Source organism: Mus caroli, unplaced genomic scaffold (genome assembly GCF_978045245.1).
Source record: "Mus caroli unplaced genomic scaffold, Mus_caroli_1 scaffold_12, whole genome shotgun sequence".
Classification (NCBI taxonomy): Eukaryota; Metazoa; Chordata; class Mammalia; order Rodentia; family Muridae; genus Mus; species Mus caroli.
In genome coordinates, this window is record NW_028227267.1 from 5,048,608 (window position 1) to 5,075,901 (window position 27,294).

Consider the following 27,294-nt stretch of genomic DNA (forward strand, 5'->3'; position numbering starts at 1 on the left):
CAGGAACCAAGACCACTCACCATCATCAGAACCCAGCACTCCCGCTTCACCCAGTCCAGGGCACCCCAACACACCGGAAAAGCTAGACCCGGATCTAAAAGCATATCTCATGATGATGGTAGAGGACATCAAGAAGGACTTTAATAACACAATTAAAGAGATACAGGAGAATACTGCTAAACAGGTAGAAGACATTAAAGAGGAAGCACAAAAATCCCTTAAAGAATTGAAGGAAAACCAGACCAAACAGGTGATGGAATTGAATAAAAACATTCCAAGACCTAAAAAGGGAAGTAGACACAATAAAGAAAACGCAAATTGAGGCAACGCTGGAGATAGAAACCCTAGGAAAGAAATCTGGAACCATAGACGCGAGCATCAGCAACAAAATACAAGAGATGGAAGAGAGAATCTCAGGTGCAGAAGACTCCATAGAGAACATCGGCACAACAATCAAAGAAAATACAAAATCCAAAAAGATCCTAACTCAATAAATCCAGGAAATCCAGGACACAATGAGAAGACCAAACCTACAAATAATAGAAGTAGATGAGAATGAAGATTTTCTACTGAAAGGACCAGCAAATATCTTCAACAAAATTATAGAAGAAAACTTCCCAAATCTAAAGAAAGAGATGCCCATGAACATACAAGAAGCCTACATAACTCCAAAAAGACTGGAGCAGAAAAGAAATTCCTCCCAACACATAATAATCAGAACAACATATGCACTAAATAAAGATAGAATACTAAAAGCAGTAAGGGAAAAAGGTCAAGTAACATATAAAGGCAAGCCTATCAGAATTACACCAGATTTTTCACCAGAGACTATGAAAGCCAGAAGGGCCTGGACAGATGTTATACAGAAACTATGAGAACACAAATTCCAGCCCAGGCTACAATACCCAGCCAAACTCTCAATTACCATAGATGGAGAAACCAAAGTATTCCACGACAAAACCAAATTCACACATTGTCTTTCCACGAATCCAGCCCTCCAAAGGATAATAACAGAAAAAAACCAAGACAAGGACTGAAACCACGTACTAGAAAAAGCAAGAAGGTAATCCCTCAACAAACCTAAAAGAAGACAGCCACAAAAACAGAACACCAACTCTAACAACAAAAATAAAAGGAAGCAACAATTACTTCTCCCTAATATCTCTTAATATCAATGGACTCAACTCCCCAATAAAAAGACATAGACTAACAGACTGGCTACACAAACAGGACCCAACATTTTGCTGCTTGCAAGAAACTCATCTCAGAGAAAAAGATAGATCACTACCTCAGAATGAAAGGCTGGAAAACAACTTAACAAGCAAATGGTATGAAGAAACAAGCTGGAGTAGCCATCCTAATATCTAATAAAATCGACTTCCAAACCAAAGTCATCAAAAAAGACAAGAAAGGGCACTTCATACTCATCAAAGGTAAAATCCTCCAAGAGGAACTATCAATTCTGAATATCTATGCTCCAAATATAAGGGCAGCCACATTCATTAAAGATACTGTAATTAAGCTCAAAGCACACATTGCACCTCACACAATAATAGTGGGAGACGTCAACACACCACTTTCACCAATGGACAGATCATGGAAGCAGAAACTAAACAGGGACACAGTGAAACTAACAGAAGTTATGAAACAAATGGATCTGTCAGATATCTACAGAACATTTTATCCTAAAACAAATGGATATACCTTTTTTTCAGCACCTCACGGTACCTTCTCCAAAATTGACCACATAATTGGTCCAAAATAAGCCTCAACATATACAAAAATATTGAAATTTTCCCATACATCCTATCAGATTACCATGGACTAAGGCTGATCTTCAATAACAAAATAAATAAAAGAAAGCCAACATTCACGTGGAAACTGAATAACACTCTTCTCAATGATACCTTGGTCAAGGAAGGAATAAAGAAAGAAATTAAGGACTTTCTGCAGTTTAATGAAAATGAAGCCACAACATACCCAAACTTATTGGACACAATGAAAGCATTTCTAAGAGGAAAACTCATAGCTCTGAGTACCTCCAAAAAGAAACTAGAGAGAGCACACAGTAGCAGCTTGACAACACACCTAAAAGCTCTAGAACAAAAGGAAGCAAATTCACCCAAGACGAGTAGAGGGCAGGAAATAATCAAACTCAGGGGTGAAATCAACCAAGTGGAAACAAGAAGAACTATTCAAAGAATCAACCAATCAAGGAGCTGGTTCTTTGAGAAAATCAACAAGATAGATAAACCCTTAGCCAACTCACTAGAGGGCACAGGGAAAGTATTCTAATTAACAAAATCAGAAATGAAAAGGGAGACATAACAACAGATCCTGAAGAAATCCAAAACACCATCAGATCCTTCCACAAAAGACTATACTCAACAAAACTGGAGAACCTGGATGAAATGGACAATTTCTAGACAGATACCAGGTACCAAAGTTAAATCAAGATCAGGTTAATGATCTAAACAGTATCATATCCCCTAAAGAAATAGAAGCAGTTCTTAATAGTCTCCCAACCAAAAAAAGCCCAGGACCAAATGGGTTTAGTGCAGAGTTCAATCAGACCTTCAAAGAAGATCTAACCCCAGTTCTTCACAAACTATTCCACAAAATAGAAACAGAAGGTACTCTACCCACCTCATTCTATGAAGCCACATCTACTCTAATACCTAAACCACAAAAGGACCCAACAAAGAATGAGAACTTCAGACCAATTTCCCTTATAAATATCAATGTAAAAATCTTCAATAAAGTTCTTGCTAACCGAATCAAAGAATACATCAAAACAATAATCCATCCTGACCAAGTAGGTTTCATCCCAGGGATGCAAGGTCGGTTCAATATATGGAAATCCATCAACGTAATCCAGTATATAAACAAACTCAGAGACAAAAACTACATGATCATCTCGTTAGATGCTGAGAAAGCATTAGACAAAATCCAATACCCATTCATGATAAAAGTCTTGGAAAGATCAGGAATTCAAGGCCCATACCTAAACATGATAAAAACAATCTACAGCAAACCAGTAGCCAACATCAAAGTAAATGGTGAGAAGCTTGAAGCAATCCCTTTAAAATCAGGGACTAGACAAGGCTGTCCACTTTCTCCATACCTATTCAACATTCTACTTGAAGTCCTATCCAGAGCAATTCGACAACAAAAGGAGATCAAGGGGACACAAATTGGAAAAGAAGAAGTCAAAATATCACTCTTTGCATATGATATGATAATATATATAAGTGACCCTAAAAATTCCACCAGATAACTCCAAAAACTGATAAACAGCTTCAATGAAGTAGCTGGATATAACATTAACTCAAGCCAGTCAATGGCCTTTCAGTACACAAAGGATAAACAGGCTGAGAAAGAAATTAGGGAAACAACACCCTTCTCAATAGTCACAAACAATATAAAATACTTATAAAATACCTTGGCGTGACTCTAACTAAGGAAGTGAAAGATCTGTATGACAAGAACTTCAAGTCTCTGAAGAAAGAAATTAAAGAAGATCTTAGAAGATGGAAAGATCTCACATGCTCATGGATTGGCAGGATCAACATTGTAAAAATGGCTATCTTGCCAAAAGCAGTCTACAGATTCAATGCAATCCCCATCAAAATTTCAACTCAATTCTTCAAGGAATTAGAAAGGGCAATCTGCAAATTCATCTGGAACAACAAAAAAACCTAGGATAGCAAAAACTCTTCTCAAGGATAAAAGAACCTCTGGTGGAATCGCCATGCCTGACCTAAAGCTGTACTACAGAGCAATTGTGATAAAAACTGCATGGTAGGTACTGGTACAGTGACAGACAAATAGACCAATGGAATAGAATTGAAGACCCAGAAATGAACCCACACACCTATGGTCACTTGATCTTTGACAAGGGAGCAAAAACCATCCAGTGGAAAAAAGACAGCATTTTCAACAAATGGTGCTGGCACAACTGGCTGTTATCATGTAGAAGAATGTGAATTGATCCATTCCTATCTCCTTGTACTAAGGTCAAATCTAAGTGGATCAAGGAACTCCACATAAAACCAGAGACACTGAAACTTATAGAGGAGAAAGTAGGGAAAAGCCTCAAAGATATTGGTACAGGGGAAAAATTCCTGAAAAGAATAGCAAAGGCTTGTGCTGTAAGATTGAGACTAGATTAATGGGACCTCATAAAGTTGCAGAGCTTCTGAAAGGCAAAAGACACTGTCAATAAGACAAAAAGACCACCAACAGATTGGGAAAGGATCTTTACCTATCCTAAAGCAGATAGGGGCCTAATATCCAAGATATATAAAGAACTCAAGAAGGTGGACTCCAGAAAATCAAATAACCCCATTAAATAATGGGGCTCAGAACTGAACAAAGAATTCTCACCTGAGGAATACCGAATGACAAGAAGCACCTGAAAAAAATATTCAACATCCTTAATCATCAGGGAAGTGCAAATCAAAACAACCCTGAGATTCCACCTCATACCAGTCAGAATGGCTAAGATCAAAAATTCAGGTGACAGCAGATGCTGGGGAGGATGTGGAGAAAGAGGAACACTCCTTCATTGTTGGTGGGATTGCAAGCTCGTACAACCACTCTGAAAATCAGTTTGGTGGTTCCTCAGAAAATTGGACATAATCCTATCAGAGGATCCAGCAATACCTCTCCTGGGCATATATCCAGAAGATGTCCCAACCGGTAAGAAGGACACATGCTCCACTATGTTCATAGCAGCCTTATTTATAATAGCCAGAAGCTGGAAAGAACCCAGATGCCCCTCAACAGAGGAATGGATACAGAAAATGTGGTACATTTACACAATGGAGTACTACTTGGCTATTAAAAAGAATGAATTTATGAAATTCCTAGGCAAATGGTTGGACCTGGAGGGCATCTTCCTGAGTGAGGTAACCCAATCACAAAAGAACTCACATGATATTTACTCACTGCTAAGTGGATATTAGCCCAGAAACTTAGGATACCCAAGATACAAGATACAACCTGCAAAACACATGAAACTCAAGAAGAATGAAGACCAAATTGTGGACACTTTGCCCCTTCTTAGAATTGGGAACAAAACACCCATGGAAGGAGTTACAGAGACAAAGTTTGGAGCTGAGACAAAAGGATGCACCATCTAGAGACTGCCATACCCGGGGATCTATCCCATAACCAGCCTCCAAATGCTGACACCATTGCATACACTAGCAAGATTTTGCTGAAAGGACCCAGATATTGCTGTCTCTTGAGAGGCTATGCTGGGGCCTAGCAAACACAGAAGTGGAAGTTCACAGTCAGCTATTGGATGGATCACAGGTCCCCCAATGGAGGAACTAGGGAAAGTACCCAAGGAGCTAAAGGGGTCTGCAACCCTATAGGTGGAACAACACTATGAACTAACCAGTCCCCCCCCGCCCCCGCCCAGAGCTCGTGTTTCTAGCTGCATATGTATTAGAAGATGACCTATTCTTGCAAACTTTATATTCCTCAGTACAGGGGAACACCAGGGCCAAAAAGTGGGAGTGGGGGTGGAGGGACTCTGAAGGGAGGGTATGGGGGGACTTTTGGGATAGCATTGGAAATGTAAATGAAGAAAATACCTAATAAAAAAGTCTTGGAAAGATCAGGAATTCAAGGTCCATACCTAAACATTATAAAGGAAATATATAGCAAACCAGAAGCCAATATCAAACTAAATGGAGAGAAACTTGTAACAATCTCACTAAAATCAGGGACTAGACAAGGCTGCCCACTTTCTCCCTACCTATTCAATATAGTACTTGAAGTTCTAGCCAGAGCAATTAGAAAACTAAAGGAGATCAAGTGGATATAAATTGGAAGGGAAGTAGTCAAAATATCACTCTTTGCAGATGATATGATCATATACTTAAGTGACCCCCAAAATTCCACTAGAAAACTCCTAAAGGTGATAAACAACTTCCGTGCAGTAGCTGGATATAAAATTAACTCAAACAAATAATTGGCCTTTCTCTACACAAAGGATAAACGGGCTGAGAAAGAAATTAGGGAAACAACACCCTTCACAATAGTCAGAAATAATATGAAATACCTTGGTGTGACTCTAACTAAGGAAGTGAAAGATCTGTATGATAAGAAACTCAAGTCTCTGAAGAAAGAAATTGAAGATCTCAGAAGATAGAAAGATCTCCCATGTTCATGGATTGGCAGGAATAATATAGTAAAAATGCAAATCTTGCCCAAGGCAATCTACAGATTCAATGCAATACCCATCAAAATTCCAACGAAATTCTTCATAACTATTCTCTAAACTAAGAAAATGCCTTCTGGGGGCATTCAGTTGTGCCCCCTTTCATATACCTATCCCAGCTAAGCTTGCAGACTGTCCATGCCTTCTCATGAAGGAGCAAGAAGGATCAAGAGACCCTCACTTGAGTATGCAGCTGCTCTCTACTACCTGTTGAGAAACCAGACCAACTCCATCTTGGGTTCAGGCTCCATCTTAGAGAATCTAACCTAATGTTGAACTCGAGTTAAATACAGAGCCTAGCCGGGCATGGTGGCGCACGCCTTTAATCCCAGCACTCGGGAGGCAGAGGCAGGCAGATTTCTGAGTTCGAAGCCAGCCTGGTCTACAGAGTGAGTTCCAGGACAGCCAGGGCTACACAGAGAAACCCTGTCTCTAAAAAAATGAAAGAAAAAAAAAAAAAAAACACCGAGCCTATACCTAACATTTGTCTCAAGGTCACACCCTCAAAGCCACCAATCAGGATGAAAGTAAAAGTTACAGTTGACTTAAAGATAATTACTTATGAAAGTTTAGTGTTTGGCTCTCTGCACCAGCCAATCATTTTGAAGGGCAACACATTCCATAGTAGTCCCCAACAAATGTTTGCCAAACTGGATATCACCTTGCTTGTTTGCTTTTCTCTATAAATGCTTGCTTGATACTGGGCTCAGGGCTGCACCCTCCCATCCTGCTGCATCAATGATGATGGTTGTGGTCCAAGATTGCACTTGAATAAAGATCCTAGTGCTATTATTTCATTGGAATCAGCTCCTTATTGGCCTTTTAGGGTTTTTGAAACAGGTAAAACAAGGTTTGTCTGTTTGCTTGCTTGCTAACTTGCTTTTGGTAACTCTGTCTTAAGTCCATTTGGCAGACCTGGCTCAAAGGGTTTCATTGGAGAACAATTTTAGTATGTGTTGTAGAGACTGGTTTATGTGGTATTTTTGGTGAAGAATGTGGCTGCTTTTTGCCATTGTCTGAAGAATCAGCCTGTGGCTAAAGTGAAGAGATTTAGATTAATTGCATTGAAAAGGGAAGTCTCAAAACAGCCTACTTTAAATTTTGTTGTGTGGTTACTAAAGTTCATTGTTATGAAGAGTGTTTTAATGAAAAGGAAAGAGATGAGAAAGGAAAACTACAAAACATATGGTTCAAGTATTAATTCGGCACCAGGAAGTTGCATGGAGCTGAATCTTATGTTCTAGGAGATCACAGATTAAGGGAGTGGGACAAGATCCCACTGAACTAAATTTAGGTCCAGACATGGTGGTACACACCTTGGATTCCCAGGAGTTAAACACAAGCAGAGATCCAAGGTTAAGGCCAGCATGAGACAGATCAAGTTCTAGGTGAAGAAAGCTTACATCCAGGCATGGTGGTACATGCTTTTAATTCCAGGAGGCAGAGCCATGCAGATTTCTGAGTTCAAAGTCAATCTACAATCTAAGTCCCAGGACAGCCAAGCTTAGGCAGTGAGGCAGTTGGAGAACAGAGAACTGGTAATAGAATAAGGGGGGGGGCATTTTCCAGCCCCAACAACAAGCAGTGAAGTGGAGTAAACTAGAGCTGAGAATACCATAGAGGGCAGAGCTGAGGACGTTATGTAGGCCCTTTGGATGAGCCCAGAAGATTATGTGTGGATCCCAGACACTGGAATAAGAGGCTGTAATATTCAAGTTGCCTTTGAGACCCTAAGATGTTTGAGATGCCAGAACCATAGCATATGTGCTGAGGAAAGCTGCTAACAGGGAGTGGAACCAGCCCAGGAGAAAGACGTTTGCTGCAGTCAACCAAGATTTAAAAGGAGTTGGAGATCTGACTAGTGCTTTGACATCAAATATGGAGATACAGAGGTTTTTGTTTGCCTAGCTGGTTTCCTGTATTGCTTTGGGGATTATAGTTAAGTGATTGGGTGAATCTCAGAAGAGACCTTGAACTTTGGACTTTTAACATTGTTGAAACTACTATAGACTATGGATGACTTTGGACTAAATGTATTACTACTACTACTACCACCATTATTATTATTATTATTATTATTATTATTATTATTATTATTATTAATTTATATGGCAAGGTATGCCCCCCATAGAACAAGCTTTTGGGGGCCAGGGAGTGGAATGTGATGGTTTGAATATGCTTGGCACAGGAAGTGGCACTATTATGATATATGGCCTTGTTGGAGTAGGTGTGACCTTTTGGAGAAAGTGTGTCATTATGGGCATGGGCTTTAAGACCCTCATCCCAGCTCTCTGGAAGCCGGTCTTCTGTTTGCCTTTGGAACAAGATGTAGAATTCTCAGCTTCTCGTATACCATGCCTACCTAGATGCTGCCATGCTCCCGCCTTGATGATAACGTATTGAACTTCTGAGCCTGTAAGCCAACCCCAATTAAATGTTTCCTTATAAGAATTGCCAGGGTCATGGTGTCTGTTCACAGCAGTATAACCCTAACTAAGACAAATGGCTTCTCAGATTCTTGCTTGTTCAAAGTCACGTGAGAAGATCACAAACTTGAATAGCCATCCACTATAGATGTCTATGGAGTAATGGATGTCTATGGAGAAGCAAACAGAGTAAGTGTATATGTGGGGAGAGTGTTTAGAAGATGCTTAAAAGAATTGAATGAGAAAAATGCATACTGTTCAAAATAATGAGAATTAACTAATGTTGACTTCATAGTACCTGGCCTAATAATAGAAGGTTGAGGAAAGAAAAATGCAATTAGTAAAGGCCCAACAGCCTTGTTTATGCATAATTATGGATTTCTTTTAAAAAAAAAACCTAGGACCAGCATGTAAGGCAGAGCTAGGCGCTAATGATCAGCATATCCATTACATTAACTATGCTTTTTTCTGTATACTTGAAATAGTTTAAAAATAAATTAAGTTATCATTGTATTAAATTGTTCTGTTTATGACATATAAACTTAAGTTAATTGTTTATATTGATAAAATATAAAATTTTCAGTGAGATTCTCAGTTTTAAGAACACCAAGAACAAATATTCATTAATGTACAATTATCCTTCATGAAATAAAATAATTCTGTATCTTCCCAGCACATTTGGAGAAGCAGGTTTTGCAACATGTGCTTTGTTTATATATGTACCAGATTAATTATAACAATAGATATATGGATGGTATTTTGAAGTGAACACTTGTTCTTTGAGTCTCATATCTTTTAAATATGTGAGTTTGTTACTGTATAATATCATGACTTTGTATTAGGGCAATAGAAGGTAATTTAATATTAAAACTTATGATATAACTACCAATCAATGCATAGAATGTAAAGGCTGTTTAGTAGAGAGTTAGTTTGAAAAGTTCATAGAAAAGTAGCTCTCTTTCTAGAAGACTTATTTCTCTAAAATAGTGTCACTGCACCAAATACAATGTTGAATGTTTTAACTTTACTAGTAAAGGGTCCATATTGTTTCAAGACAATGCACTACAGTTACTCTAATACATTAAGGATCCAATTAACCACAAGTCATGAGGGGGAGATAAAGTTCTAGTTTTTGATAATTGGGAAGCTATTTAGCAAGACTCTCTGGGAGCTCAATTGCCAAACTCATTAAAAGTTTTCTGCTACAATCCCCACACACAACATAATGTGTCACTGAGAAAATACTCTCTTATTAAGAACTTTCTCTCCCACAATTCACACAAGGGCATATATTCCTTTTGTACTGGTGTCTTGCTGCCCTTGTTAATGAACATCTCTATACCTATATATGTAAAATTTTAAAATTAATTTAAATTCCCGGTTATTGAAGAATTTGCTTTATCTGTTAAATATTCTTAGCATTTTTGTTGAATATAAATTAACTTATTATATGGGTCCATAATTTAATGCCCTATATTGTACTCATAAATGTATCTTTTAGGGACATATTGTAATATTTTAATTGCTATATTTTACATGTAACTTAAGTCAAGTAGTTGATAATTCAGTACAGTTTACTCTAGATTGTTTAGGCTACTTTTGTGGTTCTTATGAATTTTAGAAATGTTTTTTCAAATTATGTATAAATTTGCATTGGATTTCCTTATATTTAATATATTTTAATGTTATGTCTTATATAATTTTACACACATATACATATGACATTTGAATCAACTGCTGAATATAATTTCATAAAGAAATAAAATAATTACTCTCTCCCTCCATCTTCCCTCTACCCAGTTCTTCCTGTTTCCCTCCCTACCCCAAACCCCAACTCCTTTCCATCAAGTCCAGACCTACCCATCTACCCATGATGTCTATTTCTCTGTCTCATTGAGATTCATGCATCCCAAACTGAGCCCTCTTTGTTTCTTAGCATCTTTGCATCTGTGGATTGTAGTCTAGTTATCCTTTATGTTAATGCTAATATCCACTTATGAGTGAATTCATACCAAGTTTGTCTTTCTATATTTGGTTTACCTCACTTAGGATGATCTTTTCTACTTTCATCCATTTGCCTGTAAATTCCATGATGTTATTGCTTTTAATAGCTGAGTAATAGTCCATTGTGTAAATGAACTAGATTTTCTTTATCCATTGTTTGATTGAGGGCCATCTTCTGTGTTTACAGTTTCTGGATGTTTACAAATAAAGCTGCTATGGACATAGTTGAGTGACTGTCCTTGATGTATGGTAGAGTATCTTTTGAGTATATGCCAAAGAGCAATGTAACTGGGTCTCCAGGTAGAACTATTTCCAGTTTTCTGAGAAACCGTCAGGTTGATTTCCAGAATGCTGTATGAGTTTAAAGTCCCACCAGGAATGGAGGAGTGTTCCCCTTTTTGTACATGTGCTATCCCTTGAGTTTTTTATCTTACCCATTCTGATTGGTGTAAGAAGGAATCTCAGGGTTGTTTTAATCACACTTTTCTGATGACTAATGATGTTGAGCATTTCTTTAAGTGCTTCTCAGCCATTTGAGATGTCACTGTTGAGAATTCTGTTTAGTTCTGTACCCATATTTAAAATCAAATAATTTGTTTTGTTGGAATTTAGCTTCTTGAGTTCTTTATATATTTTAGATATTAGCCATCTGTCAGATTTAGGATTGTTGAAGATCTTTTCCCATTTTGTATGCTGCTGTTTTGTCCTATTGATAGTGTCCTTTGTCTTACAGAAGACTTTCAGTTTCATTAGGTCCCATTTAATAATTGTTGATCTTAGTGCCTAAGGTATTGGCATTCTATTCAGAAAGTTGTCTTCTATACCAATGAGTTCACAGCTATTCCCTACTTTCTTTTCTATTAGATTTAATGTATCTGATTTTATGATGAGATCTTTGATCCACTTGTAATTGAGTTTTTAATAAAGTGATAAATATGGATGTATTTATGACCTTCTATGTACAGCCATCCAATTAGACTAGCACCATTTGTTGAAGATGCTTTATTTTTTCCATTGTATAATTTGGCTACTTTGTCAAAAATCAAATATCCAGAGGTATGTATATATACTTTTGGGTCTTTGATGTATTCCATTGACCTGTCTGTTTTTATGCCAATACCATATAGTTTTTTTTTATTACTATTGCTCTGTAGTAACAGCTTGAAGCAAAGGATGGTGATAACTCCAGAAGAACATTTACTGTACAGGATTGTTTTAGCTATCCTTGGTTTTTGTTTCTCTGTATGCATAGTGTTCTTTCATGGTCTGTAAAAAGTTGTATTGAATTTTTTTAATGGGAATTGCCTTAAGCCTTTAGATTGCTTTTTTTTTTTTACAGTTATTCCCCTACACTGGGGCATTGAGCATTCACAGGACCAAGGGCCTCTCCTACCACTGATGTCTGACAAGGGCATCCTCTGCTGCATATACAGCTAGAGCCATGGGTCATTCATTCCATGTGTCTACTCTTTGTTTGCCCCTGGGCACTCTGGGGGCTCTGGTTGCTTGATATTGTTGTTCTTCCTATGGGGTTTCAAATCCCTTCATCTCCTTCAAGTCTTTCTCTAACTCCTCCATTGGGGGCCCCTTGCTCAGTCCAATGGTTGGCTGTGAGGATCTGCCTCTGTATTTGTCAGGCTCTGGCAGAGCTTCTCAGGAGACAGAAATATCAGGCTCCTGTCAGCAAGCACTTCTTAGTATCAGAAATAATGTCTGGGTTTGATGTCTTTTTATGGGATGGATACCCAGGTGGGGAAGTCTCTGGATGGCCTTTATTTCAGTCTCTTCTCTACAGTTTGTCTCTGTATTTACTCCCATGAGTATTTTGTTACTCCTTCTAAGAAGCACTGAAGCATCCCCACTTTGGTTTTCCTTCCTTTTGAGCTTCATGTGGTCTGTGTATCTTGGATATTCAGAGCTTTTGAGCTAATATACATTTATCAGTGAGTACATACCATGTGTGTTCTTTTGTGATTGGGTTACAGCACTCAGGATATTTTCTAGTTCCATCCATTTGACTAAGAATTTCATGAAGTTGTTGTTTTTAACAGCCAAGTAGTACTCCATTGTGTAAATGTACAACATTTGCTGTATTCATTCCTCTGTTGAAGGACATTTGGGTTATTTCCATCTTCTAGCTTCTATAAATAAGGCTACTATGAGCATAGTGGAGCTTGTGTTCTTGTTATATGTTGGAACATCTTTTGGGTATATGCCAAGGAGTTATATAGCTGTGTCCATTTTCTGAGGAATGGCCAAACTGATTTCCAGAGTGGTAATACCAGTCAGAATGGCTTAGATCAAAAACTCAGGTGATATAAGGTGCTGGTGAGGATATGGAGAAAGGAACACAACTCCATTGTTGGTGGGATTGCAAGCTGGTACAACCACTCTAGATTGTTTTTTTTTCTGAGTATGAAGCCAACTTTATAGGTACAGGCATTGAAAATTATAACACTCGATTGTGTTCAATTACATGTGACAGCGATTTTGTCATCTATCCTTCTCCAGGTGTATAGTCCAGTAAGGTTATTTACTTTTGTTTGTTTGTTTGTTTGTTTTTATTTTTTATTATGTATTTCCTCAATTACATTTCCAATGCTATCCCAAAAGTCCCCCATACCCCCCCCACTTCCCTACCCACCCATTCCCACTTTTAAGATGAATGTTTTCACTATGTTAATCCTACCAATCCATGGGCATGGGAGATCTTTCCATTTTCTGATATCTTCTGCAATTCTTTTACTAAAAATTTTGACATTCTTCCCATATATGTCTTTCACTTACTGGTTAGAGTTACGCCAATATATTTTATATTATTTGTGATCATTCTGAAGTGTGTTGCTTCCCTAATTTTTTTTCTGAGTCCATTTATTTTTTGTATAATGGTGGACTAGTGTGTGTGTGTGTGTGTGTGTGTGTGTGTGTGTGTCTTAATTTTGTATCAAGCCACTTTGCTGAAGGTGTTTACCAGCTATAAGTGTTCCCTGGTAGAATATTTGGGGACACTTTTGTATAAAATCGTATCTGCAAATAGTGACACATTGTTTCCTTCATTTCCAGTTTGTAGCTACTTGATTGTCTTTAGTCATCTCATTTCTCTAACTAAAACTTCAAATGCTGTATCAACTAGAAATAAAAAGAGTGGACAGTTTTGTCTCTTCACTGATTTTAGTGGAATAGCTTTAAGTTTCTCTCTGTTTAATTTGATGCTGGCTATTGGCTTCCTGCATATTGTCTTTATGGTGAGTATGTGCCATGAATCTCTGATCTCTCCAGGACTTTTATCATCAAGGGATGTTGGAAATTGTCAGTTATTTCAGCATCTAATGAAATGATCATGTTATTTATATAGTAGAATACATTGATGGATTTTCAAATGTTGAATGACCCCTGCATCCCTGGGATGAAGCCTACTTGATCACGGTGGATGATTTATTGGATGTGTTCTTGGATTCAGTCTGTAAGTATTTTATAGAGTATTTTTGAATAAATGCTCATGAAGGAAATTAGTCCGAAATTCTCTTTCTTTGATAAGTTTTTGTGTGGTTTAAGTGTCAGGGTGACTGTGACCTCAAACAATGAATTTGGCAATGTTCCTTCAGTTTTTATTTGGTAGAATGATGTGAGGAGTACTTTTATTATCTCTTCTTTGAAAGTCTTATTGAATTCTGGATAAACCCATTTGACCATGCCTTGTTTTAGTTGGGAGACTTTTAATGATCCTCTATTTAAGGCTTATAGGACTATTTTGAATTTTTTTTATCTGATTTTGATTTAACTTTGGAAGTGGAATCTATCCAGAAATTTGTCCATCTCATTTAGATGTAGCAATTTTGTGGTGTTCAGGTTTTTTAAGTAAAACCTAATAACTCTTTGCATATTTTCAATGTCTATAGGTCCCATTTTCATTTCTGATTTTGTTAATTTGGATATTCGATCTGCCTTTTAGTTAGTTTGGCTAAGGGTTTCTCTATCTTGTTGATTTTCTCAAAGAACCAGATCTTGGTTTTGTTGATCCTTCTCATTATTTTTCTTTGTTTGTATTTTATTGATATCAGCCCTGAGCTTTATTATTTCTTGCTGTCTACTCCTCTTAGATGTGTTTGCTTCTTTTTGTTCTAGAAATTCCAGGGTTGCTGCTAACTCACTAATTTTTTTTAATTAGTAAATTTAAAAAAAATTTACTAATTTTTTTATGAAGGCACTTAGTTTCCTTTTAGCACTGCCTTCATTTTGACCCATAGTTTGGGTATGTTGTTCCTTCACTGTTATTAAATTCTACAAAATTTTTGCTAACATTTCTTCTAGGATGTGCCCAGCACAGTCTAGCCTAGCAACAGTCATGTATGAGGCTGGCTTGCTATAAAAGGACTGTTTGGCCTCACTTGAGTGCTCTGACCCCCTTCTCTACCTCTCATCTCCTAATCTCTCTATGAGTTCCTGCCAAGCCTCTTTTTTTCTTTCTCTCCCCCCGCTTCTCTGTCCCCTCTCTTTCTCTGCCTTTACTCCCTTCTCAACCCCCTTTCCTATGTCCTAAAATAAACTTTATTTTATACTAGATCCATCACATAGCTGGTACCTCAGGGTAAAGGATGCCTCAGCATGGACCTGCTAAGATACCCCCTCCTGCTGCATCATACCACAATTTACAAAACATATCAATATTTAATTTCTTTCTTGTATTTTTCCTTGACCCAGTAGTCATTCAGTAGAGAGTTGTTAAGTTTCCATCAGTTTGTAGGCTTTCTGGTGTTTCTGGTGTTGTTGATATTCAGTTTTAATCTGGTGTGATAAGATATAGGAGGGTATTTCAATTTTGTTTTATCTGTTGAAAATATATGTTCGAGGTTTTTGCCTCAGGATCTGCGGGAGCCATCTTGGCTCCGGGACTCTGCAGAAAATTGTCTGCACAGGCGAGAGTGTGGACCACAGAAGCTAACAGCTTCTGGGACAGGTGAGAGCCAGAGAGCTTCTAGGGAGCACCGTTTTCAGGCTCCAGACATCCGGCCAACTTCCCAGCCAGAGGACAGAGGTCTGCCCGGCCCAGGAGGCTAGGATTTTGACTCAGGATCAGCAGGAGTCACCATAGTTCCTGGACTCGGCAGAAAGCAGCCAGCACAGGAGAGAGTGTGGGCTACAGAAGCTAACAGCTTCTGGGAGAGGCGAGAGCCACAGAGCTTCTGAGGCAGTGCCATTTTCGGGCTCCAAACATCCAGCCACCTTCTAGGCAAGAGGTCAGGTGTCTACCCAGCCCAGGAGGCCCTAGCCTCAGGATCCACGAGAGCCATTTTGGTTCCAGGACTCTGCAAAAGTAGTCTGTACAGATGAGAGTGTGGATTACTGAAATTAACAACTTCTGGGACAGGCCAAAGCAACACATCTTCTGGGAAAGGTCCTGTTTTGGCCCTTCATCTTTGGCCAAGAGGAGGTCCAAATGCCAAATAACTGTGCACCTTCCCAGTAAGAGGTGACCTTGCCTGCAGAGACTGCTCTGACGACTGAAACTCGCAGGAGAGAGCTAGTCTCCCAGGTCTACTAATAGAGGGTAACAGAATCACCAGAGGAACAATCTCTAAACAGAGACAACTATGACAACTAACTCCAGAGATTACCAGATGGCGAAAGGTAAACGTAAAAATCTTACTAACAGAAACCAAGACCATTCACCATCGTCAAAACCCAGCACTCCCACTTCGCCCAGTCCAGGGCACCCCAACACATACGAAAAGCTAGACCCGGATTCAAAAGCATATCTCATGATGATGGTAGAGGACATCAAGGAGGACTTTAATAACTCACTTAAAGAAATACAGGAGAACACTGCTAAAAAGTTACAAGTCCTTAAAGAAAAACAGGAAAACACATCCAAACAGGTGATGTAAATGAACAAAACCATACTAGACCTAAAAAGGGAAGTAGACACAATAAAGAAAACTCAAAGTGAGGCAACGCTGGAGATAGAAAACCTAGGAGAGAAATCTGGAATCATAGATGCGAACATCAGCAACAGAATACAAGAGATGGAAGAGAGAATCTCAGGTGCAGAAGATTCCATAGAGAACATCGGAAAAATAATCAAAGAAAATGGAAAATGCAAAAAGATCCTAACTCAAAACATCCAGGAAACCCAGGACACAATGAGAAGACCAAACCTACGGATAATAGGAGTGGATGAGAATGAAGATTTTCAAGACCAGCAAATATCTTCAACAAAATTATAGAAGAAAACTTCCCAAACCTAAAGAAAGAGATGCCCATGAACATACAAGAAGCCTACAGAACTCCAAATAGACTGGACCAGAAAAGAAATTCCTCCTGACACATAATAATCAGAACAACAAATGCACTAAATAAAGACAGAATACTAGAAGCAGTAAGGGGAAAAGGTCAAGTAACATATAAAGGCAAGCCTATCAGAATTACACCAGATTTTTCACCAGAGACTATGAAAGCCAGAAGAGCCTGGACAGATGTTATACAGACACAAAGAGAACACAAATTCCAGCCCAGGCTACTATACCCAGCCAAACTCTCAATTACCAGAGATGGAGAAACCAAAGGATTCCACGACAAAACCAAAGTCACACATTATCTTTCCAGGAATCCAGCCCTTCAAAGATAATAACAGAGAAAAAACAATACAAGGATGGGAACAATGCCCTAGAAAAAGCAAGAAGGTAATCCCTCAACAAACCTAAAAGAAGACAGCCACAAGAACAGAATGCCAACTCTAACAACAAAAATAAAAGGAAGCAACCATTATTTTTCTTTAATATATCTTAATATCAATGGATTCAAGTCCTTAGTAAAAAGACATAGACTAAAAAACTGGCTAGACAAACAAGACCCAACATTTTGCTGCTTACAGGAAACTCATCTCAGAGAAAAAGATAGACACTACCTCAGAATGAAAGGCTGGAAAACAATTTTCAAAGCAAATGGTATGAAGAAACAAGCTGGAGTAGCCATTCTAATATCTAATAAAATCGACTTCCAACCCAAGGTCATCAAAAAAGACAAGGAGGGGCACTTCATACTCATCAAAGGTACAATCATCCAAGAGGAACTATCAATTCTGAATATCTATGCTCCAAATACAAGGGCAGCCACATTCATTAAAGAAACTTTAGTAAAGCTCAAAACACACATTGTACCTCACACATTAATAACGGGAGACTTCAACAAGCCAATTTCACCAATGGTCAGGTCATGGAAACAGAAACTAAACAGGGACACAATGAAACTAACAGAAGTTATGAAACAAATGAATCTGACAGATATCTATAGAACATTTTATCCTAAAACAAAAGGATATACATTCTTCTCAGCATCTCATGGTAACTTCTCCAAAATTGACTACATAATTGGTCACAAAACAAGCCTCAACATATACAAAAATATTGAAATTGTCCCATGCATCCTATCAGATCGCCATGGACTAAGGCTGTTCTTCAATAACAAAACAAATAAAAGAAAGCCAACATTCATGTGGAAACTGAAAAATACTCTTCTCAATGATACCTTGGTCAAGGAAGGAATAAAGAAAGAAATTAAAGACTTTTTAGAGTTCAAAGAAAATGAAGACACAACATACCCAAACTTATGGGACACAACGAAACCATTTTTAAGAGGAAAACTCATGGCTCTGAGTGCCTCCAGATAGAAACTAGAGAGAGCACACATTAGCAGCTTGACAACACACCTAAAAGTGCTAGAACAAAAGGAAGCAAATTCACCCAAGAGGAGTAGACAGCAGGAAATAATCAAACTCAGGGGTGAAAACAACCAAGTGGAAACAAGAAGAAATATTCAAACAATCAACCAAATGAGGAGGTGGTTCTTTGAGAAAATAAACAAGATAGACAAACCCTTAGCCAAACACACTAGAGGGCACAGGAAACGCATTCTAATTAACAAAATCAGAAATGAAAATGGAGACATAACAACAGATCCTGAAGAAATCCAAAACACCATCAGATCCTTCTACAAAAGGCTATACTAAAAAAAAAACTGGAGAACCTGGATGAAATAGGGAAATTTCTAGATAGTTACCAGGTACCAAAGTTGAATCAAGATCAGGTTAATGATCAAAAGAGCCCTATATCCCCCAAAGAAATAGAAGCAGTTATTAATAGTCTCCCAACCAATAAAAAGCCCAGGACCAGATGGGTTTAGTGCAGAGTTCTATCAGACCTTCAAAGAAGATCTAATCCCAGTTCTTCACAAACTATTCCACAAAATAGAAACAGAAGGTACTCTACCCAACTCATTCTATGAAGCCACGATTACTCTGATACCTAAACCACAAAAAGACCCAACAAAGATAGAGAACTTCAGACCAATTTCCCTTATGAATATCGATGTGAAAATCCACAAAAATTATTACTAACTGAATCCAAGAACACATCAAAACAATCATCCATCCGGACCAAGTAGGTTTCATTCCAGGGATGCAGGGATGGTTCAATATATGGAAATCCATCAACATAATCCAGTATATAAACAAACTCAAAGACAAAAACCACATGATCATCTCATTAGATGCTGAGAAAGCCTTTAACATAATCCAAAACCCATTCATGATAAAGATCTTAGAAAGATCAGGAATTCAAGGCCCATACCTAAACATGATAAAAGCAATCCACAGCAAACCAGTAGCCAACATCAAAGTAAATGGTGAGAAGCTGGAAGCAATCCCACTAAAATCAGGGACTAGACAAGGCTTCCCACTTTCTTCCTACCAATTAAACATTGTACTTGAAGTCCTAGCCAGAGCAATTCGACAACAAAAGGAGTTCAGGGGGATACTAATTGGAAAGGAAGAAGTCAAAATATCACTTTTTGCAGATGATATGATAGTATATATAAGTGACCCTAAAAATTCCACCAGAGAACTCCTAAGCCTGATAAACAGCTTCAGTGAAGTAGCTGGATATAAAATTGACTGAAACAAGTCAATGGCATTTCTATACACAAAGGATAAACAGGCTGAGAAAGAAATTGGGGAAACAACACCCTTCTCAATAGTCACAAATAATATAAAATACCTTGGCTTGACTCTAACTAAGGAAGTGAAAGATCTGTATGATAAGAACTTCATGTTTCTGAAGAAAGAAATTAAAGAAGATCTCAGAAGATTGAAAGATTTCCCATGCTCATGGATTGACAGGATCAATATAGTAAAAATGGCTATCTTGCCAATAGCAATCTACAGATTCAATGCAATCCCCATCAAAATTCCAACTCAATTCTTCAACGAAGTTGAAAGGGCAAGCGGCAAAATACCTAGGATAGCAAAAATTCTTCTCAAGGATAAAAGAACCTCTGGTGGAATCACCATGCCTGACCTAAAGCTGTACTACAGAGCAATTGTGATAAAAACTGCATGGTAGGTACTGGTATAGGGACAGACAAGTAGACCAATGGAATAGAATTGAAGACCCAGAAATGAACCCACACACATATGGTCACTTGATCTTTGACAAGGGTGCAAAAAGCATCCAGTGGAAAAAAGACAGCATTTTCAACAAATGATTCTGGCACAACTGGTTGTCATCATGTAGAAGAATGTGAATCGATCCATTCCTTTCTCCTTGTACTAAAGTCAAATCTAAGTGGATTAAGGAACTTCACATAAAACCAGAGACACTGAAACCTATAGAGGAGAAAGTGGGGAAAAGCCTTGAAGATATGGGCACAGGGGGAAAATTCCTGAATAGAACAGCAATGTCTTGTGCTGTAAGATGGAGAATTGACAAATGGGACCTCATGAAACTGCAAAGCTTCTGCAAGGAAAAAGACATTATCAATAAGACAAAAAGACCACCAACAGATTGGGAAAGGATCTTTACCTATCCTAAATCACATAGGGGACTAATATCCAATGTATATAAAGAATTCAAGAAGGTGGACTCCAGAAAATCAAATAACCCCATTAAGAAATGGGGCTCAGAACTGAACAAAAAATTCTCACCTGAGGAATACCGAATGGCAGAGAAGCACCTGAAAAAATGTTCAACATCCTTAATCATCAGGGAAATACAAATCAAAACAACCCTGAGATTCCACCTCACACCAGTCAGAATGGCTAAGATCAAAAATTCAGGTGACAGCAGATGCTGGTGAGGATGTGGAGTAAGAGGAACACTCCTCCATTGTTGGTGGGATTGCAAGCTTGTACAACCACTCTGGAAATCAGTCTGGCGGTTCCTTAGAAAATTGGACATATAACTACCTGAGGATCCAGCAATACCTCTCCTGGGCATATATCCAGAAGATGTCCCAACAGGTAAGAAGGACACATGCTCCACTATGTTCATAGCAGCCTTATTTATAATAGCCAGAAGCTGGAAAGAACCCAGATGCCCCTCAACAGAGGAATGAATACAGAAAATGTGGTACATTTACACATTGGAGTACTACTCAGCTATTAAAAAGAATGAATTTATGAAATTCATAGCCAAATGGATGGACCTGGAGGGCATCATCCTGAGTGAGGTAATACAATCACAAAGGAACTCACACAATATGTACTCACTGATAAGTGGATATTAGCCCAAAACTTAGGATACCCAAGAAAGAAGATACAATTTGCTAAACGCATGAAACTCAAGAAGAATGAAGACCAAAGTGTGGACACTGTGCCCCTTCTTAGTATTGGGAACAGAACACCCATGGAAGGAGTTACAGAGACAAAGTTTGGAGCTGTGACGAAAGGATGGAGCATCTAGAGACTGCCATATCCAGTGATCCACCCCATAATCAGCTTCCAAACGCTGACACCATTACATACACTAGCAAGATTTTGCTGAAAGGACCCAGATATAGCTGTCTCTAGTGAGATTATGCCAGGGCCTAGCAAACACAGAGGTGGATGCTCACAGTCAGCTATTGGATGGATCACAGGGCTCCCAATGGATGAGCTAGAGAAAGTACCCAAGGAGCTAAAGGGATCTGCAACCCTATAGGTGGAACAACATTATGAACTAACCATTACCCCGGAGCTCTTGACTCTAGCTGCACATGTATCAAAAGATTGCCTAGTTGGCCATCACTGGAAAGAGAGGCCCATTGGACACACAAACTTTATATGCCCCAGTACAGGGGAACGCCAGGGCCAAAAAATTGGGAATGGGTGGGTAGGGAAGTGGAGGGGAGTGTATGGGGGACTTTTGCAATAGCATTGGAAATGTAATTGAGGAAAATACGTAATAAAAAATATTAAAAATTAAACAAAAAAGATGGCCTAGTCGGCCCTCACTGGAAAGAGAGGCCCAGTGGACACGCAAACTTTATATGCCCCAGTACAGTGGAACGCCAGGGCCAAAAAGTGGGAATGCGTGGGTAGGGAAGTGGGCGGGATGGTATGGGGGACTTTTGGGATAGCATTGGAAATGTAATTGAGGAAAATAAGTAATAAAAAAATAATAAAAAAATGAAAGCATGGAGACCTGAACAATACTATTAAAAGCAAAGTCAATTATTAATAATTGAAAGAGAAAAATCTTATGAGGCATTTTGGACCATATCTATAATTCTATAATCAGAATCTATAATAATTATAACAATTATAATCTATAATCAGAAGGCTTAACCATAGTACTATTATGAGATTTAGGCCAACATGAGTCATAGTCTCAAAAGCTGTAACAACAATCAATAATGAAAGAAATAACGAAATTAATAGAGCAAAAGGAGTGAAGAAGGGCATTAAGAAAGGAGGAAAAAAGAAAGGAAAGAAGGATGGAAGTAAGGAAGGAATGACAAAAGAATCTCTTTTAATCTAAGGAGACCACAAATAACTTAAAATCCAATCTCCCTATCTACAATAAACAACCTACAGTCCCTTATTACAATGAACCACCACAAATCTTTAAGATATATATGATATCTTAAAATCAGGGAGTAGGCATTGGTGTTACATGCTTTTACCTGAAGCTCCCAAGGACAGCCTGGTATACGGAGTAAGTTAAAGGTCAGCCAGGACTACACACAGAAACCCTGTCTCAAAACCACAATGAAAGAGAGAAAGAGAGAGACCATTTTGAATTTTGACTTTCTCAGTCTCTCAGGTTTATTTTTATCAAATATTTTATTTATTTACAATTCAAATGTTATCCCCTTTCCCATTTTCCCTCCCTCCCAGAAACACCCTATCACATCCTCTCTCCACCTCCTTCTATGAAGGTTTGCCTAAGAATTTCATGAATTCATCATTTTTAATAGCTGAGTAATACTCCATTGTCTCAATGTACCACATTTTCTGTATCCATTCCTTTGTTGAATCACCATCCCTGACCTCAAGCTGTATTACAGAGCAATAATGATAAAAACTGCATTGGATTGAACAGAGACAGGCAGGAATATCAATGGAATAGAATTGAAGACCCACAAATGAACACACACACACACGTATGGTCACTTGATCTTTTACAAAGGAACTAAAACCATCCAGTGGAAAAAAGACATTTTAAACAAATGGTGCTGGTTCAACTTTCGGTCAGCATGTAGAAAAATGCAAATCGAACCATTCTTATCTTCTTGTACAAAACTCAAGTCCAAGTGGATCAAGGACCTCCACATGAAACCAGATACACTGAAACTTATAAAGGAGAAAGTGGGGAAGAGCCTCAAACTCATGGCCACTGAAGAAAATTTCCTGAACAAAACACTAATGGCTTATGCTGTAAGATCAAACATCGACAAATGAGACCTTAAAAAAAAAATGCATAGCTTTTGTAAGGAAAAGGACACTGCCAATAGGACAAATAACACTATTAAAAATGGGGTACAGAATTAAAAAAAGAATTTTCAACCAAGGAATATCAAATGGCTGAGAAGCACTTAAAGAAAATTTCAACATCCTTAGTCATCAGGGAAATCCAAATCAAAACAACCCTGAGATTCTGCCTCACACCAGTCAGAATGGCTAAGTTCAAAACCTCAGGTGACAGCAAAGGATGGTGAGGATGTGGAGATTTCTAGTGGGATTGCAAGCTTGTACAACCACTCTGGAAATCAGTTTGGTGGTTCCACAGAAATTTGGACATAGTACTACCTGAGGACCCAGCTATACCACTCCTGGGACTATACACAGAAGATGTTCCAACATGTACTAAGGACATATGTTCCAATATGTTCACAGCAGCCTTATTTATAATAGCCACGATCTGGAAAGAACCCAGATGTCCTTCAACAGAGGAACAAATGCCAAACATGTCTTACACAGAATAATTTTCATAAAGAGGGAACTTTGACAGATTGTTTTTTTTTTTTTTTTTTGGTTCCTCTTAACCATTTAGGTTAATACATGTGAACACTAAAAGAAACACTACTTTTGTTACTAACACAGAGAGGAACATTCACACATTCACGATGGACTGCATTTTGTGTAGCATCTATGCAAAAGTACTTTTCTTTGAGCTACAATGTATTGCACAATATTTTGTGAAATTCGTATGTGGACAAACATGAAAGTCATATCATACAGTGCCCCGTCCTAAAGTAAACCAAATATGAACAAGAACTTATGCGTTTCAAACTTGAGGTGTTTTGTGAGAAACATTCTTGTTTTTGTCTTAAAATCACACCTTTCCTGCCCAATGTGTTTACATTACATGTGAACACTAAAAAAAAACAAAAACAAACAAAACAAAAAAAAACAACAACAAAAAAAACCCACTCTTCTTGTTACTAGCACAGAGTAGAGTCTACATTAAAGTACTTTTTTTCTAGCTCTAATGCACTGTACAGTTTTCTGTGAAATGTGGATTTGAAAATACATAAAAGTAATGACACACAGTGTTGCAGACTAAAGGAACTAACATTCAAACAAGATCTTTCTTATTGCATTTAGAACATGACGTCTATTGTGCCCAACATTCTTGTTTTCTTCTTAAAAACAGTTATAAATTAGCCTAATATATTTCACTTCCACTTTTAGCTCTTGAATTGCTTCATTCAATTCCTTCACCTGTTTGCCTGTGTTTTCCTGTATTTCTTTCAGTCAGTTATTGACATCCTCTTTAAAGGAATCTATTATCTTCATTAGATAGGATTTTAGGACAGATTCCTGATTTTCAGTTGTTTTGGTGTATGCAGGACTTGCTGTGGTGAAAGAACTGGATTCTGGTGATGCCCATGTGTTTTGGTTTCTGTTGCTTATGGTCTTGTGTTTACCTTTTGCCATTTGAATATCTCTGGTATTTGTTGATCTGGGTGACTGTATGGAGTCTCCCTCTTTTGTGCCTGGGTTGCTTTAGGTTTCCTGGTAGACTTGCAGCCCTGGATATATCAGCCCACCTTTGGGGCCTTCCAACTAGGGACTCTTCACAGGGACAGAGAAACTACTGATCTGTTGCCCTGGCTACAGTAGGTCTCATGGGAGGTCTTCAGACTGTGGGGTCTTCAGTGGAACAATCAAAGTGTTGTCCAACTGCCCTGAATGTACCTGATCCTCAACTTCTCTGAGTGCAGCAGGTCCTCTAGGACGGATCTGGATATGGTGTCTTTATGGGAGCAGACCAACTAGGAGTCTGCCCCAGCAGAGAAGACCAGGTGGAAGGGATGGAAGGAAAGGAAGTAAAGTGGTATTTGGGAGGGCAGGGGTTTTGGTGGGTGATGGGTCCCGAGTCCACAAGGCTCCCAGCAGCAGTTCCAGGAATCGGAGAGGCGGTTGGGGGGAGGGTGTGTTCTTACCAACTCCTCTGAGTGCAGCAGGTCTTCTAGGATACATCAGAATATGGTGTCTTCACAGAATCAGACCACTAGGCATCCACACAAGCAGCAAGGACCAGACAGAAGGGTTATTTCTGTAATTTATTTCTCCTCCCTTTTATCATTTTTATGAAGTGAGGCTAATGATTTGTTTGATGTAATTTTATATCCAGCCACTTTCCTGAAGTTTTTATCATCTGTAGAAGTTCTCTGGTAGAAGTTTTTGGGTTGCTAATGTATACTATCATATCATCTGCAAATAGTGATACCTTGATTTCTTAGTTGCCAATTTGTGTCCACTTGATCTCCTTTTGTTGTATAATTGGTCTGGCTAGAATTTTGTGTACTATATTGAATAGACATGTGAAGAGTGGGCATACTTGTTTTGTCCCTGATTTTTGTGGGATTACTTCAAGCTTCTCTCCATTTAGTTTGATATTGGCTGTTGGTTTCAGTATACTCCTTTTATTATGTTTATATACACATAAATATACATGCACACAATTTTGACTTTAAATTGAACTTTTATCCTCTGGCTCTTCCACAACCCACTGTACACAGGTCCCGCCATGAGAGAGTTGGTCTCCCAGGAGTGCACGCATGGTATACAGGCCAAGAGATCAGATCTTTACTTTCTCTCAAATAACTGTCTAAAACAGAACTGGCCAGTACTACACAGGACACAGGAACAGTGGAGAAACTGGGACAGTATTCTTCTGGTCAGATTCTGCACCAGGGAGCTTAGGCTCATCCACATCCCTCTGTACACAGGGACTGCCAAGAGAGAGCTGGTTTCCCAGGAGCGCTGACACTGTCTTAGAGGCCCAAAGGGGGGGTCAACTTCCAGCCAGAGACAGAAAGACCAACTAACACATGAACAGATCGCTAAAGTGAAGCACAAGAACCTTATCACCAGAAATCAAGGCTAACTGACATTATTAGAAACCAGTTCTCCAACTACAGAAAGTCCTGAATACCCCAACACACCAAAAAAGCAAGATTTGGATTTAAAATCACATCTCATCATGCAGATAGAGGATTCTAAGAAGGACATAAATAACTCCCTTAGAGAAATACAGGAGATCAGAGGTAAACAAGTAGAGGGTATAAGAGGAAACACAAAAATCCCTTAAAGAATGACAGGAAAACACAAGCAAACATATGACGGAATTGAACAAAACCATCTAGGATCTAAAAATGGAAGTAGAAACAATAAAGAAATCGCAAAGGGAGACAACTCTGGAGATAGATAACCTAGGAAAGAGTTCAGGAGTCATAGATGCAAGCATCTCCAACAGAATACAAGAGACAGAAGAGAGAATCTCAGGTGCAGAAGATACCATAGAAAACATTGACACAACAGTCAAAGAAAACACAAAATGCAAAATGCTCCTAACACAAAATGTCCAGGAAATCTAGGGCATAATGAGAAAATCAAACCTAAGGATAATAGGCATAGAAGAGAGTGAAGGTTCCCAACTTAAATGGCTAGTAAGTATCTTCAACAAAATTATAGAAGAAAACTTCCTAACCTAAAGAAAGAGATGCCCATGAACATACAAGAAGCCTACACAACAACAAATACATTGTCCCAGAAAAGCCATTCTTCCCATCATTTAAAAATTAAAACAGCAAATGGACAAAACAAAGAAAGAATATTAAAAGCAGTAAGGGAGAAATGTCAACAAACATAAAAAGTCAGACCTATTAGAATTACATCAAACTTCTTGCCAGACACTTTAAAAGCCAGAAGATCCTGGGAAGACATCATACAGATTCTAAGAGAATTCAAATGCCCAACCTAATATACCCAGCAAATCTTTCAATTACCATACTTGGAAAAAACAAAAACAAATTTATACAATATCTTTCCACAAATACAGCCCTTCAAAGGATAATAAATGAAAAACTCCA